This window comes from Gallinula chloropus, assembly GCF_964237585.1.
Source record: "Gallinula chloropus genome assembly, chromosome: 4".
NCBI lineage: Eukaryota > Metazoa > Chordata > Aves > Gruiformes > Rallidae > Gallinula > Gallinula chloropus.
This window is the reverse complement of record NC_140088.1, coordinates 24,371,234-24,385,608: the sequence shown is the minus strand read 5'-3', so window position 1 is coordinate 24,385,608 and position 14,375 is coordinate 24,371,234.

Here is a 14,375-nt window from a genome sequence, read left to right as displayed (position 1 = left end):
GCCTGAGAATTTCACCAGCTGAAAATACTTAAATGCACAGCCAGAGAAGCCAGGCTGTTTCTCAAGGGCTCTACCCCAGTCAATGGTGGGAAGGGACATCTTTACCCTGGGGCTATTCCTACAGGTAGTTTCTTGCACAGTCACAGAGCCACTCTCCAGACAACGATCTTCAGCTTCCCAATGTGACAAAGCACTGACCAAGGCCCTGTGTTTTCCCAGGTGGGTGAGTTTCCCCACTGCTCCTTTCTTTAAGATGCTTTCTTACAATTTCAACGATTTTCCCCTACTTACACTGTAGCTACATCCATACAGCTTCTCTCATGAGGTATTGTTATTAGCTGGAAAGCTTCCCTTATCCTTTGCCAAGGCTCATATCCAACAGCTGCTTTATCAAGAAAGTCACTTGTGTAAGCCGGGGAGGTGGTGACAAGAAACCGTAAGATCTAGTTTTCTATTATCCATCTTTTTTTCCCCTTTCCCAAAAGGAGATCCTGCCCTCACACCCCTGCTCTCTTCAGGCAGTGCATTAAGTGGCTTTGGAGCCTTTGTATTGCAACACAGTTCCAGTGTGTGAGCCATAACATCCTAAACCTGTTTCTAAGCTCTCCCTTTCCTTGCAGCAAGAGCTGGAGTTCCAGCCAAACAGCACACAAACTCTGGTTTGAATAGCCATCAGACATCGCTGGGGATGGAACATTGGCAGGTGTGCTGCTGCAGCAGAGCTTAAGCCTGGGGAATGACCTAACCCAGTCTCCTGAGTCTTCTGCAGGAGATCGCGTTTCCCCTCAGCTACCTCTGAACGCATCGCCTCCCCAAGAGATACCCAGGTCCTTGCCTGTAACACTGAGGGCAAGAGAATTCACCACCCCTCTCAATGACCTCCTAGGCAGCAGGTAACATACCAGGGCTCTTTTTCACTGTCTGCCATGGAAGAGACAAGACCCAAAGGTGGGAGGTGCAGCGAGAGCAGTTGATCAGACTGCAGGAGCATCTTGGCCAGAGAGCGCAGTGCCTGCGAGAGGGCACGGACCAGAGCCCCAGCACCTCTGTGCCTCCAGCTCCCGGGCACTGAGCACACTGTGGGCAGCCCCAGCTCACTCACAGAGGGAGGTCAGCCCCTTTGCAGCCCTGCTTCCCAGCCAGCCATGCAGTGCCCGGGTCACCTTTATTCTGCCCTCCAGGCAGCTCTAGGATCACAGCTGGGTGGCACTGACACAACAGTGATGTGAATGCAGCCGAGGCTGGGACACTCCTGGCCTTTTCCCAGCCCACATGCCCTCATTTCCCACACAGTGAACATCCCCATCCCCTCCAAAGCACTGACACCACTCTGGTCTTCCTCCTCCCCCCACACAGAAGTCCACCAGTCTTCATTCTGGTGAAGCCAAACTACTCCAGCTCAGGTGTCAGCACATCCCAAAGGAAAATAACATCCTGGACTTGCACAGACCCTGTCCCTCCCTGCCTGGTAAGATCCCCTTAAAAAGTTGCTTTGTTACTTCTCATCCACAGCCCTCACAAACCACACGATAAACCTGAAGCTTCAAAAGGCAGTACCCCCCCAAGCCTGAGCACAGCTCTGTTCTCTACAATGCCAGCCTCTACACAGCCCCACTCCATCCCCTTCACCTCAAATTCATTCCCAGGCACAATGTGACAAACCTTCACTTTACTACAATTACTGCATCCAGCCAAAACATCCTTCAGCACTGCTGACATCCCCCACATCTGTGCACTGCGCCCCTTGAGCCAGCTCCTCCCCTTTGTGCTCACCCACACGACTGCCCAGCACCCCTGGCACAACGCTGTCTTCACCACGCTTCAATACCACCCTCAAGCACCTTGTAGCCTGGGAATCCCAGATCCCGCTCGTATGACCTCCCCAGGACTTGGCTGCCAACACAATCTATATGCACCCACAGCTGCACACTTCATCCCCTAAACCATAAGGGAACCTGTCGTCCTGCTCCTGGCAGCGCTCCTATCCTGCCCTTTCTACCCTACAACCACCAGTGCCCATCACCTCAGCAGGACCCTGATCACAAATTCTGGAGAAGAGGGGACAGTTTGAGCACACCCACGCTTAAGCTGCTGTTAAACAGCCAAGACCCCAGTGCTGTGGGAATTGCCACAAGATGACCAAACTTTCTGGGGCAGGAGCTGCCAAGTTCTAGGTACTGCACAAGGAGCATTGGCCTCAGACAGGACTTCCAGTCTGTCACATGAATCACAATAGCATGTTCACTTCCTCTGTGCCCCGACCTGCAGCCTCTCCACCCGCACCTGATGGGCTGATCCAGATAAAAGAGCGCTGATAGCAGCTGTGCTTGATATACAGTGTGTCCCATGATCCGAACTGACAACTCGGATGCAACAGCTCCACAGTAGCTACTTCCCTGTGAGCACTGCTCCCATTTCTACCTCTGCCCTACTCCTGCAGATAGGATGTTGAGGAAATAAGCACCGAGTAGTAAAACCACGTGTTCCCCGCCTGACAACGGCTCCCCTGCCTGCCACCTGCACAGGCACCATGCTGCCCTCCCCTCCCAGCCACGAGCTGATCATCAACTGCACCTGCAGCAGCGAGGGACAGGGCGGGACGCTGCCAGGCTGGCTGCGCGCTCAGCACGGGCAAAGACTGCTCGGGCAGAACCAGACAGCAGATGTCCCAGCTGGTAAGCGCCAACCATCCCGCTCCAGAAGGGCAGGCCACACAAGGCACGATGCTATGAAGAAGTGCTCCAGAGCAGCAATGCAGCACGGGCACCTAGATGTCCTCCGCACGCTCTGTCAGGAGATGCTGTGTCACCAAAAGCAGGCAGCTTCCTTCTGCTCAGGAAATCACACCCTCAAAGGCTTATCTGCCATCCTAACCCTCCGGGTGAGCGGATCGCTCCACAGAGCTTGGCTCGTGCTTGCGTACGCCCTGCCACGATCCCAACCAACAGGAGTTTCAGAAATGTGGTTGTTGGCACTGTCAAGGTGATCACGGTACCAAGCACACCAAGTATTGTGCAACGGGAATATGAGGAGCCAGCTGACTGACTTAATTCCACTGAAAATGGTGGAATTAAGATGATCGAGATCTCATTAGTAAATTAATGAGTCACAGCAAAGGCCAACTGCCAAACTAAGAGTGTCTGACAAAGACCACCCATAAGGAATGAGCTGACTCAGACTCCCAAGGCTTGTGTCTCACTAACATGTCTTCTAAGAAGGAAACAGGGGTCTCTAGTTCACATGCCAAGCATGGTGCTGCTCAGTATGGGACAGAGGTGGACAGTGAGGGGGCAGTTACAGGGAAAGAGAGCAGTCCCTCAAAGAGAGACAGGAAAGAACAAACTCAGTCAGGAGTCCAAATGCACTTCAAATAGTGGTCCTGCCATAATTTAGAATTTATGTTGATCAAAAGGACATTTGGAGCTATTGCAAACACAGAAGAGATCAGCTACTGTCCTCTCCCGCCCTTCAGCCAAGTCCAGTTCATCAAAAATGTCCTTTCCCTGTGCCAAATTCTGTCATGAAGTCCCAAACTGGCTCATTCTGTTTTACAGCAGACAGAGGAATGCTTCTGTAGGGACCTCAGACTTGGATGGGGAGCTGGGCGTTGCAGCAATGAAACAGTCTTTATTCAAGTCTTGCCACTCCCTTGGGCACCGCTCCTCGTTTTATCTTAACGAAAGCAAACATACACAATAGTCCAAAGATGAACACGGGAGTTAGTACCAGGTTTTGTGACAGCCCTTCTCAAGTGGTAACCACTATTTTGGACTAAACAAACACCAACACACTATCATGATAAACCAAAACAAGAAGCAGCTGTCAGAGCTGCAATCCAATCCTTAAATGAGACCCTATTCAACTTTAAGATCCATTTGTCCCTAGGGGCAGGGCAGGGATTTTTCCCAGGGGTACATTCCATAGGGAAGAAAGGAAGTCCTTCCTCTTCAACATGGTGTATAGTCATCCCCCCATCTCCTGAGCCTTCACATCAAACTTCATCACCGTTTCTTGACCTAAAATATCCCAGAAGATAGTTTCCCTCTAGCTCTAGAGAGGAGGATGATCCCTGGTGACAGCCAGCAGTTTCCTTGCTGCTGATCTCTCTCACAAGGAGAGATTCCATGGACAGCAGGATTGAGCCCCACTCCCCAGGCACACCAAGCCACACCACTAACAGGCTCTTGCTGCCAAGCATTCTCATACCAAAGCACGTAGGGGTCAGAAAACAACCACCCCCAAAAACCCCCTAGTGTTCAGGCCCTTACTAGCTCCAAAGTCACTGATGCTGGAGATTCCCAGCCCCTGTTTGGACAGGTACTGTAACAGTTGTCTAGGTAGTGGCATCTAGTTCTTTGTGCTGCCAACAGATAAGAAGAAATAGCTGCACTGTCACCTCTCTGCTCCACCAGGCCAGGTGCAGAAGCAATAGCCTTTTGTGGGACTGGGAGGGGAACTTGGCCTCAGCCCTGGGGGAACCATGAGGCCAGACAAGTGCCTTGGCCTTGGGATGGCAGAGGTGGCCTTGATCACTGACCCCCACCCACAGGCAAGTACAGGCAGCGCCTTGCACGGGACCACCTGCCCATCATGCCCAAGCTGGGCAAGAGGTGGAACATAACATTGCAAACCACCAGACTCCACATCTTGGTCTCTCTGTCTCCACAAGCAAAGCCTTGGAAGACACTTGGAAGTGATGGAAGCAAAAGTGAGCTAAAGGGAGAGTCCGGTCTCGGTGGGGTCAGTAACTGTTTCACCCCACATTAATACCAGCCAGAAAAACACTCTCATTCCCTTAACTACTTCTCAGGAAGCACCCCACACCACACCATCTGAGCACAAAGCCAGGCCCCTCTGCCCTGCAGCTCTTGGCTGTACCCGAGCGAGGAATGCCACAGGCTTAGGAAGCACTGGCCTACATTCAGAAACAGTGCATTCCCCGGAGACAAGCATGGGGGGGCAGGGGGCGGTGTGAGCCACACAGACCTGACACACAGCCCCCTGCCTGCATCTCCACAGGCACCCCGGGGTGCAGCCAGAGCCCTGCAGCACCCGTGCACAGCCCCACTGCTGCAGCCCGCATGGGCAGCGAGACCCTTCCGCAGCACATCACCAGGCTGGCGCTGGCTTCAGCAAAGGTGGCTTTGGAGGCCTGGTGCTCTCCCCAACACGCTGGTCACAGCTGGCATCAGGCAGCCAGAACCAGTCCCTGCCAGCAGGTACAAGGGCCCCAGCCTGTCCTGTTGCTCAAATCTTTGCCTGCAGAAGTGGCAGACTCACAACCAGGAAACCTGACCGCGACTAGGAAATATTCAACCAGAAGGATCAGAGGGAGAAGCTGCATGTTTTGATACAGCAGCTGAGCTCCTGGCAACTTGTTTCAGTCCATGGTGAAACTCCAGCTTACGGGATGGGAGGAGCATTGCTCTTCACGTGCCTACGTAGGGCTACCCGATGCTTCTTCCGCCACAGGAACACTCAGATAAGTGCAGGGAAAGAAGCTCACAAAACCAAGCAGAAGCAGCAAACAGTGTCGTTTCTGTCCTAGTCTGACTTTATTTTAATCCAACAGGACACAGTGCAGCCGTGCCCAGAAACTCCACATCCAAACGCTGACACTGTGCTCTGCCCCTTGCAAGGGTGCCTCTCCCCTCCAGCCCCGACCCAGAGCTGCCTCTTCACGCAACGCCGCTCCGCTTCCTGCGCTGCTGGGGATTGCTCGGCACCAGCAAGAAACGCTGCCACATCAGGACACAGGCTGCAGAGATGGTCTGTCTGTGAGGCAGCTTTGCTCCTTCCACACTCACACCACTACCTAAGCTGAAGTCACGTTATTTCACTTCTACCCGCACACCACCCCCTCCATCTCCCTTGTAAATACTAAACATCGAGCTATCTGAATTGGGAATCCAATGCTAAAAGCAGATACCCCTAAAGCACACACTGCTGTGTTACACAACACAGCTCAGGCTGCTGGCTGACGCTACACGAGCAGCTTATTCACATCAGGAAGAATTCTTGAAGCAGATCTCCCAAGTGTCCTTGCTTACGGAGCTTTGCTTCAGATGACAAGGCAGTCTCAGAGCATGCAGGCTTCCCTGGTCTGAAACTAAACCAGACATGAACTCCAGTCACTAGTGGGTGTCAATCTGCAGGACTAGCCTAGAGCTGGGCAGAAGTAAAGCCTCAACACAAATACAAATGGATGTCGAGTCCTTCACACCAACTGTTTGCTCAATGTCTGACCCCATTTATTGCACACATGATGTCAATGCAGACACAATTGGTGACAGTCCTGTGCAAACCTCAACACCAAGCACTACTGCCAGACCAAGAAACCTATTTAATTCATTTAAAGGATGAGCTCAAAGAAAAGCCAGATTCTAGACTCCAAGGCTTCACTGTCTCACCCCATTTCTGCTTTCTCTTCCCAAGGGCAAGCTCCTGTCTGAATTCGCTCTTAGAGCAGCACAAGGAAGCATTGGACTAGCTGCAGTAACTCACATTAATAAACTAGCTATTTCATATTATTTATTTTCTGCTCACTAAGACAATAACAGCTCCAGGTTTAGTCTGGAGGACTAGGTATAAGGGAATACTGTGCTGCAGCAGCACAGGCTTTGCAGGAGCCCTGTAGATAGTGGTGGCAGTGAGAGCCATATGGCACGTCCAGACAGCAGCACTGTGAGCTAAGCCACAAGCTCTGTGTGCAGCTCCCCTGCCTACCCAGTACTGTTTGTAGCTGGGTATTTGCACATCTAACTCCCACTGGATTCAGCAGGATTAAAACAGTTTTGTTTTTTTTTTTAAATCCAGCCCTGGGACCACCCATCCCACCTACAGACTTTGCTTGTGAAGAACCTAACTGGGTAGCACAGGGCCCAGGCCTTGAGCTTCACACCCAACCTGTACAGCTGCTCTGGAATCTGCATCTGCCAAGCAACAGCGCAAGGGAAAAAACAAGCAGGGTCAACATCTTAGATGCATCATTTCCCCAAGATGATCATCAACTGTTAAGAACATTTATGCAATCAGAAGGGCAGTAGTGGTGATCAGACACAGCCCTTCAGCTGTCCCTGGTCAGCATCAAACTTTCTAAAGAAAAGATTTCCTAATTCAACTTAAGATTGAGAGCAGTCCCCCAAACACAAGTTTTCTGCATTATCTGCAAGATGTGATCTAAATAATTCAAAGCTTCCCTGGATCTAGGTCACTGACAGAAGTTTGGTTTTCAGCAAGATGTCCCAAAGGGACTGGCTGGTTTTTTTAAATCAGCACTGACTTCCAACATCATACTTAAGGACACCCAGTAGCAGATAGCATGGATGAGATGAGAAGCAGGAAGGGTATTGACAAAAGCTAACTTCAGCTTGTCAAAGATGGGCTTCTTCTCACTCCCATGGAAGATAACTCCTCTGGAGCTGTGGTTTTACGTCAGTGGCCCCTGAAGGTCCACAGGTTAACTGTAAGACATGCAAGATGATTCAGGTAAAACAAGCTTATCTTCCGTTTGCCTTGCAAGGAACCACACCTGCATCTTAAGGGTCTCTGTTGTAGTTTTGTGTGGCTGGGTTCTGGTGGAAAAGGGGGGCCTGCAGAAGTGGCTAAACCACCACAGTCTCCAAAACCACAATGGTCGAACCCATCCAAGGAGAAGAGAGAACAATTTCATCTCTTCCAGAAAATGAATGCATGGAACAACTTCTCTTGGTTGACTATGGAAGGAGCCCTAGAGGAAGTGCTGCTGCTACACAGACTGTAACCTTTCTGAGCATCTGCCAGGAGAGCTGTCATGCTCATTAGGCAGATACCATAGAAGAATTGCAAAGGCCAGTCTTTTTTAACTCTGGAATAGCTTTTGCACGTTTGCAGCCACTGCATCAAGCAGTCCAGAGTCCAGTGGTTGACCTTACTTTCAAGTACGTTGGTTTTCCCTCCCCTTTATTTATTTGCATGTAATAATAGCAAGTTACATAGAATCAGGAAACGGTGTGGGCACAAAGTTCAAACTAGTTTCCCCGTTAAAGGCCTTGCACAACCATTTACAGCAGGCCTTTAATGACCCCCCTAGTCCTGTTACAAGGCTGAGATTACAGGTGTTTTCAGGTAATTCAGGCAGGTCATCAATACTTTCTGGAAAACAAGTTTTCCGTGTTTCTTTATCAAAAGAGATAGCGGTGATTACGCTCGTTTCAGAGAAACCAGAAGGTGCTATATCCTCTGAGGGCTACAAATTGTATGAAAAGCAATCTGTCTCCGCTGGGTATGTACATAATTTCTCAAATCAGCTCCATCTCAAGCAAGCCACTTGCATCCTAAGTACCAGAAATGCAACAAACCATGTGATGTATCAGCCAGTATTACGCAGCTACCAACTTTATCACACACCGACATTCAATACTCCACATGAAACAAGCAGCTTATTGATCTGCTCAAGGTTTCCAGACAGACCCGGTCAATCTGGGGACAAAATACTTGAAGGAAACACTGCGTAACAGCTTAAAAATACTGTATTTGAGGAAGTGCTGGCTGTCCAGACCTTAAGTATGCCAATTTCCAAGAGCCTGTTCTCTACAGGATACTTCAAACTGCACATAAGAACCAGAGCATGAGTATATGTTATGTTTTAAAATCCTAACATCCCCAAATCGCCCTTCAAATTCCACATCATGTGTTCAGCATAAGAAAGGATGAGAAATTTTAGATTAGATTTTTCGTATTTCTATTAGGCAGAAGCTCCAGCCCTGTGGATCTGGTACAGAGCTCTGTGGGCCAAATCTATCCCATGCTGCCACATCAATGTTCCTAAACATTTTTTAGTGCCTTGACTTCATCGGGTGCTTGGTACCAGGACTTCCTGCAGAATCAGACCTTCGATGCATTAGATGTCTTAAATGGTTCAAAACATAACTGTTGTGGAGAAGTCAGCACAGCCACCTAGCTTATCAAAATCTTTATCAGCAATTAAAGCTGCAGCAGATATTCTCAAGATTCTTCCTCTCAAAACTTCCTATGTCTTTGTCATCTAAAACCAGATCAGAGGACCAGAGTTCTGATCTTTCAGTTTTAGAGTGTTGGGTTTTACTTTTTGTAAATTAACAACCAATACTGCTTGCATGCCTCTCCCACTGGTCCAGTAATTACCTCATGATTTGATTGCCATGCACACCATCAGCCAGGTACTTGTAATATGCAGCACCCTAGGACATGCACCATATCCACCAGCTACAGCAAAGTCAAACAATGGAGCTACTGTTCCAGCCTTGCCTTCTTGCCCACCTTCTCTAAGGCTAAAGTTTTTGCCTCTCTGCTTCCTCTCGGTGCTATTAGATCCAAGAAACCACTGCATCCTTCCCTAAAGCTCCACTTTCTGGAGTCCTGGGACTTTGTTAATAAAAATAAAATATTTCCTGGCTTATTAAAAAAAAAATCCACTAAAAAAAAACCCACCACACAACACCATCTTGAAAACAGAAATTAAGGTTTTGGAAGACAGAAAGGCAATTAGAAGTACACCAGATGGTAAATGCAGAATTTTTAAGCCAGTCATATAACTGTGGAAGCTCAAGTCTGGTTTGGGGGTGGTTGGGGAGGAGATTCACACGTATTTGTGCAACTGACAGCTTTTTACCTGGCAGTATCAGAGACACAGAAAAAGCCTTCTGTTAACCTGCAAATGATTTAGGAGATCTGCTCTTTGGATCACGCTGCTGCTCAGCCTTCGAGTCAGACAGACTCCTCCATGTTTGGGCGACCCTCCAGACTGCCACATCACATACTGTTCTCCTCCAAAAAGCAGGATGCCCTCCTCCCTGCACAAAACTGGCAGCACCCCACAAGCCAGCTAACCCTGCAGCGACAGTGCTGCTAGCCATCTGCTCCGGCAGCTCTCCCGTGCCCAGGCTGGCAGGACAGACTCCTACCTAGTACAGCATTGAACCAAAGCCACTCCACACGGCTCAGCTCTCCCCCCATCACTTCCTCGCACATACACCATCACTCTTATGGGGTGGGAGGACGTTGATATGACCGTCCCCTCCTGCCTACTGCAGTTAAACCAAACAGCAGCTCTATGGAGCAACTCAGCCACCCCACGTTCCGCTGCGCCAAGGCCCAGGTGCAGTCGCTCTGCGGTCACAGCCGGCTCTGGCCGGTGTCTTGCAGCAAGGAGCAGTCGGGCCATGGCAGCGCATGACATCAGAGCGCTGGCACGTTCCAGACATGCACCACACACAACATGTGCTTGCCAGACAGCACTGTGCAGCGGGAACAAGGCATCCGGGATCTCCACACAGCTTGCAGCACCTGCAAGGCCCGGCTCCGCAACTGCCCAGGCTTACTACACCTTGCTCCTCTCACAGCTTTCCCCTGCCAAGGAGAGGTTTGTGGCGGTTCATTTCCTGCATGCTTTCATTCCTGAGGGAGTAGGAGTCCATAGCCACCCAGCCAGCTCTGCTCTGTACCGGGGAGCATGCAAGATCACGTCACAGGTCCAGGATTTACTAGCTCAGGTCTGCATTTGCTGATGCTTATACTTTTGGAAGAGTGTCTTAGCATTCACCTAGCTCTGAGTTACACACATGTTTCTGACCCACGCTGCTAACAACAAGGGGTGCTAAAAATCTCTTCCAGAGGTACATCTCCAAAGAACAATGCACCATGATCTGAGCAAAGCAGCTGGCACCTAAGTCCAAATTATGCAACACTTGTACAGCTTCACACTTCCCAGCAGAACTGAAACGCAAGCACAGGCTGACGTCCAATTGATCCTGAGCCAGAATTAGGGCATTAGAGAAGCCGGGTTACATATAAATTCCCTAAAGCTCCGTGATTTGGTCTGGAAAGGTTTGGTTTTGAGCTTCTGGATAAATACAACCCCAGAACACAGAATGCAGGTGCAGACCTGCATCTTTCTGCATTATTTGTCACTCTCCCAAAATCACTCAAGTCACTGCACAGAATTCGCACATCAAGACTGACTCTGTTCTTCTAAGCCTGCCCAGACCCAGACCTCAGAAGAAGCAGTTCTTCACATTTTAAGAAGGGCACGAAGCTGTTTAGACACCAGTCACAGAAGAGCTTTGGACTCCAGTCTCCCAGGCTGTTAGTCTGCTATTGCCTATTATAATACGAGCATTTGCAAGGCATGGACCCATACAAAGAACCTCCAAAATCTCAGCACACGCAGAGCTAAACTCCAGAGTCACCAGATTCATACTTAAAGGAAACCGTCATTCACAGAGGTCAGCAGCAGTGCTGTGTGTGTGGTGGTGCCCCGCTTCTCACAGCTGCATTTCCCTTTGGTGGGTCCATCCATCTGTGCTTTTTTCCTGTAGCTTGCAGCCACATGTCCAAGAGGATGAGCGAAGCAAGAACAAAATACTGCAGGATGGCACAAAAGCATGCACAGACAGATGCCACAGGGACGCCAGTTACTCCCTCCTAGGGGCTCTTAGCTGAAACAGGCATCTGAGAGGGTGTTTGGGGAGGGAGCTGTTGGCTGCAGAGACCACAGACGCCTCCAGGCTGAGCACAGACATGCAAATTCTCTTCACCATCCTTTGGTACATGACCTGGGATGCGAGACCACGCGTGTCAGCAAGTGTGATGGGTCACAGAGACATCGCGCAGCCCGAAGGCATCCTGCTGCCAACTCTGGAACCCTGCCAAAGCAAAGCTTTCATTTCTGGAGCATCCTCAACCCACTCTTGCTTTCAGCATGCCCTTCTCCACCTTCCCTTCCTCCATCTCTAGCGACACTGCATTCTGCTTGCTCCCTGAGAGAAATAGGGCAAACATAACCTGATTAACCAGGGGGATTTGGACAGGAAGGGGCGGGGGTGTGTGTGTGGAGATTATTATGCAGAGAAACACAGAGCCTTCCTCTCTCATGTTAGCTCTTGCCTATTCAATAATTAAAGTGTTCATGGAGACTCTGACTTTGGAATTTGCTATATAAGCTTCTCACAAACTCCACCTCAGCATGCATATATCAAAAGAAAAAGAACATTTGGTATGACAAGCTGAAATTTCTTTCAGACTCCAGGGTTAGCCAGAAGCTTAAAATCACTTGGATGCAAGCCTACAGCTCCATTTTAAAACATAAGGGTCCTTCTTGCTGTTGTTCATCTATTGACAGTGTGAATTCAGCCTTTATTTGGCTAGGCTGTCTTTGAAGCAGGGCTTAGAAGCTAATACTGACTTTCTCCATTTCATGTATGGAAAAGTCTCCAAGGCTAGCAGCAGTCTGTACGGGCTTGTATGAATAAAGAACATGTTACACAGGCTCTGGCTGCTCTCCAAGTCCTTTTTGGTGTTCTATTTTCTTTCCATCCATTCTTGCTCGCTTGCTGTAAGACATATAGATGTTTCAGATGAGCAATGCAAAGCTATCCACATGCAGAAAAGAAGCCTCCCCTGACCTTCCAGGGAGCTATTTTTGGCTGCTCTTATATACCTAAGAACTCTTACAGAGGTCATGCACTGAACTAACTTGCACACAGTAATCTTTGCCTAAGAGATATGAAATGTTACAGAGATTACTTGTTTATTATTATTTTAATTCTCTCCATAGCCTAATAACCTATTGACTCCAAATCTCCAGATGTTGTTGCAAGACAGCATATTTTAAAAGGGGATGCAAGACTGAGATTATTACCCAAGGAATGTGTGTTCAACATTATGGCTAAACATACATAAACAGGAAAGATAACGACATAACCTTAATCCAGAACTTGCCAAAATTTATCGAGTACCTGCAGCCTTCAACTGCCCCATCTTCTCCAGACCAAACCTGGAGACAGAAATGCTACTTCGCTTCAGAAGTTTCAAAGTGGAACAGCTTTATTTTCCTTAACGTGTCCCTCTGGGGACACAAACAGCTGATGAGATTAAAAATGAAGGAACACGAGGTCAGCTGCCAAACACACAGAGGGGATGATACTCCATAAAGAAAGCAACAGACCTTGCTCCTTGTGTCTGAACACGTAAATACACCGCGTCACAGCCTGGCAGGCCGGGGCCCAGGCCGCGCTCCGTCCTGGGCCTCACAAGCTCTAACACTGACATTCTGCCACCGCACTGGCACCGCCCTGTTGGCAAACATTCCCGTCCAGAGGCCAAAAGCAGAGCAATAGGTGAGCCCTGCTGCCCCAGCAGCCAGTCCAAAGGCTTGTCATGTGGCAAGGAGTTAACACATCCTGGTTGCCACTCCAAAAATTGTTCACCCTCACACAGTGAGCAAAAGATAAAGCTGTACCTCTTCCCTTCTGACATCACAGCATTACATATCAAAGATTTTCCACAAGCACACAATGAATCCTACATAAGCCACAGAACTCATAAAGCAACCAGCAAAAAGATCCAGAGAGTATATCAGGTGCTCAGGAGACTCAGCCTCCAGAAAAACAGCTCTCGTGTGCACATGCACACCCCCAGAATCTATGACATGATGTGCCAGCACCTCATGTTTTCACCATATTGGCATCTTGTACAAGTGTACCTGCATTGAGATACTGCCTTTGAAGGTCAGAACTACATATGGTCTAGGGATACAGCTGGATCTGGGTAAAGGGATGAGAAAAACAACTCCAGCCAGCAACAAATGGTGTACTTTGCATTTACTAGCCAAGAGCCAGGCATGTTCATTTTACTGTAAGGCCCAAGCTGGAGAATCAAGAGATTTTGCAAGTATCAGGAATCCCCACATAGGAGCTAAAAATCAGGTACTTGCTCCCTTTGGTAACATCCACCTCCTTAAACAAGACTCAACATAGATTTAAGACAACAAGGGCATGCCCTGCAAATATTTGCTAAACATTTGTGCAATTTCATCTAAATACAGGAAACAAGGGTCAACAAGCCAGAAACTCCACACTTAGTGTGGCACCTTGAAAATGATGCATTGGCAGTCCGTGGGCAAGCAGCAACCTTTCAATTTGAGTGTAAATAAGAAAACTAAATTAATTGATAGACATAAGGATCAGTATTTGTGTAAAGCTCTCAAGAAAACCATCATGCTAAGACAAGCACCATATTTGACAACAATTCTGCTTCCACTTTCACTTCCCTGGTTTGTTCTGCCTCTTTAGTTGATGAGCTCTTTGGTGAGGAGAGCTGCTGAGCATCTGCACAATGCCAATGCTGTGAAGCTATGCTCCTTACAGAGATGTTCGGCTTGCTACTTGCTTGAAGATATAAATGAATTTACTATGGCTGCATAACAAAGCTGAGTCAAAAGACTATTGCATGTTAGCAATGCAGGCTGCACCTCTCTCTATCCATTTTTATTTCCCCTGGGAATCACTGCCACAGTTTAGACCTTTGGTATCGAGTCATGGTGCAGTTGGAGCGCGATACACTAAGAGACACCAGCG